The 5,687-nt window shown below is 40.8% G+C and overlaps 1 pseudogene; it reads left to right on the top strand.

The window, feature by feature from the left end:
* The first annotated feature begins 2,061 nt into the window (after window positions 1-2,061).
* On the top strand, window positions 2,062-5,128 carry LOC103448839 (L-type lectin-domain containing receptor kinase IX.1-like; annotated as a pseudogene).
* Window positions 5,129-5,687: the final 559 nt, after the last annotated feature.

Here is a 5,687-nt window from a genome sequence, read left to right as displayed (position 1 = left end):
TATCCATCAAAAGACTCTAGAATTGGTCCCCAAACATCGGAATGCACGATTTCAAAAGGATTACTAGCCCTAGACAAAGAGGAAGTAAATGGTAATCTAGTAAACTTAGAAAAGTGACAAACATCACAAGGACTTGTAACTTTGCACATGTTTGGGAACAAGGTGGATAGAACTTTTTCAGAATGATGTGCTAGACGTTGGTGCCAAAGTTGTTGTTCTTGAGCTAAGCTTGAAGTGACTTGAAAAACCTTGGGAACTTGAATATGCTTGAAAAGATAGTAGAGACCATTTAAGAAAAATCCTTCACCAATCGTCTTTTTGGTGACTACATCCTGAAAGATCACATTTTTTTGAGAGAAAATGGCAAGACAATTTAATGAGTTTGTGATCTTGCCAACAGATAAAAGTTGAAAAGGGAATGAGGGAACATAAAGAGTCTCAGACTCGACATCACTTGATCAGTGGCTCCAGAATTTATAATCCAATAATCATGCACATTACCAATGTTGAGAGCAGTTGAGAAGGAATGTAAGATACCTGGGATGTCCCTTTGTACCGCACCACGCCTTCATTTCCAGCCAGGAAGCCAGCAAACTGTCCTAGTAGTGCAGTTTGATTGTTGTCACACTGATTTAGTGGTCCTTCACTATCTCCAAGACCTTGTTTCTTGTGAAGAAACATAGCAAACTCATTGATCAGTGCAGCTGGATTAGTGGTGAACTTCAGTGCTCCCTCAGAAGAAGTTGTGGCAACATGATTTGCCTTGTAAGAAGGGTTGTATGAGCCTTTCGAGACACCTTTGTTATCCCTAGGAAACTTTGGTTTTAACTCTAGATGAAGAATCCAAGAGCATCACAATGGCTACATTTTAAGCCAGTTTTCTTTCCTTTATAGCCTCTCTCCTCACCAGGTTTTTTGTTAGAGAAGTAAGCCTTAGCTTCTGGTATATTTGCCTTTATGTCCAAGGTCATGACTTTCCTTCGAACCTCTTCTCTTTGAATTGTGGCACACATACTTGAAAAAGAAGGCATGTCAGGATTCATGAGGATATAGCTTCGAAGATCTTCGAATTCAGGGCTCAGGCTTGCTAAGAGTTGGAATATTTTGTCTTCCTCGGCTCTCTTAGTTAGCACAGCAGCGTCGATAGTGTATGGTCGATACACATTCAGCTCATTCCACATAGTGGTCAACTTTCCAAGATGTTGCACAAATGGCTTCCCTTCTTGTTGCAAACCAGCAATGTCCTTCTTTAACTGAAACACACAAGCCGCATTGTTCTGATTTCCATACATTTCCTTGAGATTTTTCCAAAGAGTCATAGAGGATTCAGCATAGCTAAAAATTTCTGCAATCTTACGATCCATGGAATTGAGTAGCCATGACATGACCAACTGGTCTTTGCATAGCTAAGCATCATACTCCGGTGACGTAGTCTCAGGCATTGGAATAGCACCATTAACATAACCAAGCTTTGATCGTCCTCCCAGAGCAAAAGAAACTGCTCTCTCCCATGGAAGATAGTTAAACTCATTTAGCAAGACAGAACTAAGACGTTGATTTGGGTTGATATTAATATCTGAGTGTGGTGATGGTGGAGCAGCATGAAAGCTGTCTCATTCCAAATTTACTGAGCTTTCTTCAACCATGATTGAAGGACAAGAAGAAGCTCACAAATCTCTCAAGAGAACACCAAAGAGACAGGCCGGTTAGGGTCACTGCTCTGATACCATATTGAATTTTGTGAGTGGTATATTCATCATAAGACAATCAGGTACAAGAGATAGCAAATATATATGTGCTAGAGGGAACAAAACAAGACTACCTATCCCTCCTTGATTTATGTCTAAAGCTAACAAAAAAAAACAAATAAGACACATCCCTTGAATTAAGGGAATTGACAACAAGACAAATAAGACACATCCCTTGAATTAAGGGAATTGACAACAAGAGACACATCCCTTGAATTAAGGGAATTGACAACACTATCTATCACCTTAAAATCCTTTGTACGGTGAACATGCAACATAACCTAACCCTAGTTGCCATTCTTTCTTCCAATAAAATCTAACTGTTTCCTTCACTAGCTTTCAAAATAATACAAATGATACCCAAGTGGATGTAATCAGTTATCTTTCTTACACGGTTGATCTGAAACAATACTTGCCGGATTGGGTTATTGTCGGTTTCTCTGCTGCAACAGGTTATGAAGTTGTTGCGCATAAGGTTGTGTTCGTCGCAGGAATCTCCTGGCAGACGAGCACACAGCTCCCCTGGGAGAATGGCGTCGGTTGAGGGTATCTGTCGTACTTCTGCTTTCTTCTTGGGCTCGCTCGGGCAAGCCTTTGTCGAGCAGATCTTGGTCGGGCAAGACACACTTCGGGCAAGGCTCGTCGGGCAGTTCTGAAAGAGAAAGACAGAGTTAATTTGAAAGGGTGCCTTCGTGGGGCCTTAGATGTAGGCCTTAAGGCTCACAATCAAGATTAACTTTGTAATGCTCAGGCGTGCCACTGCCATCTTCAGTATGGCAGATGTTGAATGGGTGTTAAGCTTTAATTGAATATGTATACGCCCGAGAAACCAAGTTAGATATAACAGGTGCCTTTGTGAGGCCTTAGGTATAGGCCTTGAGGCTTCCTGTCAAACTAAACCAGCGCTTGGATGTATCATATTTAGCCTTTTATGGTTGCCAGAGTTTTATCACTATTATACCTTTGATTATCTGAATCCAAGATGTAGGACAAACCCAAATGAGTGCCTTTGTAGGGCCTTAGGTATAGGCCTTGAGGCTTCCCATCAGAGTTAATCCCTATACTCGGACCAACTAGACCGCAACATGAAATGAAGCTAAATAGATGCCTTCGTGGGGCCTTAGGTGTAGGCCTTGAGGCTTTCTATCAGAATTCACTCCCTGCTTAAGCCTTTTCTATGAATCAAAATATAATAGCAACAAAACGGAGAAATAGATCGATTACTTGCGCCCCAAGTAACTTCGGACTTCTCGCTTATCAAGGATTGTCGTGGATGGGTTGAGTCCACATAGAGTTCTTTTTTATGCCTTGAGGCCAAGGACTTTTAAACTGATCTTTAAATTACATGCCCGCCGGGCTTAAGACTTAGATCTGATTTGAACTCTGACGCGATTCAGATCGGATCCAAGTGCTGAAGACTCATTTTCACTATAACTTTGCTAGAAATAACTTGTATATAACTGGGAATATATAACATGTTATTGTGCTTTTTAAGAAAAAGAAAAGACAAAGACAGAGCAAAGATAGTCGGGTAAGTTTGAACCTTATCGGCCAAGGCTGAACTTCTTACAAAATCTATCTATGTAGCTCTGTCAGAGGTCTGAAAGCTTTTAGAGGGGTTGACGGGGGAGAAGAGGATACAAAATGAATCGATACCACCATGAACGAGGTAGCAGAGCTATTACAGGGGTTTGGGAAGGTTTATCCCGAATGGGATGAAGGCTTGTGCTGACTACAGCTTCGTTGAAGGCAAATCTGGCTTGAGCAGAGTTTTGGCTTTTGTTTGTTTGTTTGAGTGTGTTTAATTCTGTCTTCTCTTCCTCCTTTTATAGACGGCTTCAGCTTGGGTTCCTGTAGCAATGGCGGTTGCCCGAATGCGGTTTGGTGATGACTCACTATCTTTTTTACATGAATGCCACCAATAAAGTACTTTATTGGGCTGTGCAGTGACTGAATAACCTACCCCCTGTGGTCTTTGAGCAGGTAAGCAGGTGGCCTTTGTAATTTGTGCCCAGCCGAAAGCCTCTTTCCTGCCTCCTAAGTTTTCCTCTGGGCCTTGGGTTTGGGCCGACTTTCTCTCTGGCCCAAAGTTCAGATTTTATCCCAAACAGGTTGTCTCATGGAATTTTGCTTCAACTGCTCTAGTTGATTTGGATGAAACATACAACACACCACTAATTCCTGCACCAAGCCCCGGTGTTCAACCCAAGTCAGGAAATGCCAATAGTAGACTTCCGATTGGTTTGGGTGTTGGCAGGTCTCTAATCTTGGTTGGTGGGTTGGGTTTGGTTTGGTTCATTTTTTGCAAGAAGAGGAAAGCAGTTGAGGAACGTGATGAGAATCCTTTTGTTAATAACTTGATTGATGAGGAAATTGAAATGGGGGCTGGTCCGAGGAAGTTCTCTTACCGCGAGTTGGCTCAAGCGACAAGTAATTTTGAGGAGGGCAAGAAGTTGGGAGAGGGAGGATTCGAAGTGGTTTATAAGGGCTTCATAAAAGACTTACACTCATATTTTGCTGTAAAGAAGATATCCAGCGGATCTAAACAAGGGTTGAAGGAGTATGCATCAGAAGTAAGGATCATCAGTAGGCTTAGACACCAGAATTTGGTACAACGTATTGGTTGGTGCCATGAAGAGAGCAAACTACTACTCGTCTATGAGTTCATGTCCAACGGTAGTTTAGATTCTCATCTTTTTAAAGAAACAAGCTTGTTATCTTGGCTGGCAAGATACAAGATAGTTCAAGGTTTAGCTTCTGGTTATTTTTTTTACCAGTGTTATGCTGGATTCAAACTTCAATGTAAAACTTGGCGATTTCAGGTTAGCTCGACTTGTGGACCATGGAAAACAGTCACAGACAACAGTTGTGGCGGGAACCAGGGGCTACATGTCTCTGGAATATATTACCACAGGAAAGGCTAGCAAGGAATCAGATGTCTACAGCTTTGGAGTTGTTGCTTTGGAAATAGCCTGCGGGAGAAAATCCATGGATCTCAGTTTAGAAAGTAGTCAAATTGAAATAGTGGAGTGGGTCTGGGAGCTTTACGGAGAAGGGAAATTTTTTCAAGCAGGCGATCCAAAACTCAACGGACATTTTGATGAGGAAAAGATGGAGCGCTTGATGATTGTTGGGCTGTGGTGTGCTCACCCGGATTTTCAATTCAGACTTTCTATACAACAAGCGATTCAAGTGCTTAACTCCAAAGTTGCATTGCCTAATCTCCCATCAAAGATGCCGGTGGCCACCTATTTCGCTTCTGCAACATCACTCTCAACTTTTTCCACTGAGACTATTAGTTCAGAAAGAGGTCAAACAAATTCTCAGGATATTGTTAAAGCACTCTAATTCTTCACAGTTCACCCCATCTTTCGCAACAACATTCCACTCCATCGACAACATTTCAGTCTCCGCAATAATCCCAAGTTAAAATCGTGATAAAACTGTATTCAAATCTTTCATTCAAACTGATACGATTGACACACAAGGCCGGCCCTGAGGGTAGCCGAGGTAGGCGGTCGCCTAGGGCCCCCAAGTTCGGGGGGCCCCCAAATTTTTCTATACATCCTGTATATAAAATATAAATAAAGAAAACATAAGAAATATCATAATTATTTCGTTGGTGCAGTGGAAACAGTTCCACTCTATTTTCATTGGGGTGGGCAGTTCGAAACACCTTGTAGGCATTAATTTTTGCTTTTTTCAAATCTATGAAATTAAAGATAAATTGTTCTTTAAAAATTTCATAATTACAAGAATCAAAAGGAGTTAAAATAATTCAATAAATATTAATTTTGAATGAATTTAAAATTTTCAACTTTAGAAAAAAATAACAAAACCTCATGTTGGTGGGTGGTTTATGTTTAAATTCTTATTTATTTTCAAAAATATTTTAAATAAAAATTGTATAAATAGAAAAAACTTGAGTTTCTTAAATAA

The sequence above is a fragment of the Malus domestica genome, chromosome 11 (assembly GCF_042453785.1).
Source record: "Malus domestica chromosome 11, GDT2T_hap1".
Taxonomy (NCBI): domain Eukaryota; kingdom Viridiplantae; phylum Streptophyta; class Magnoliopsida; order Rosales; family Rosaceae; genus Malus; species Malus domestica.
Note: the sequence above shows the minus strand (reverse complement) of the source record. Positions and strands in the feature narration are given on the sequence as shown.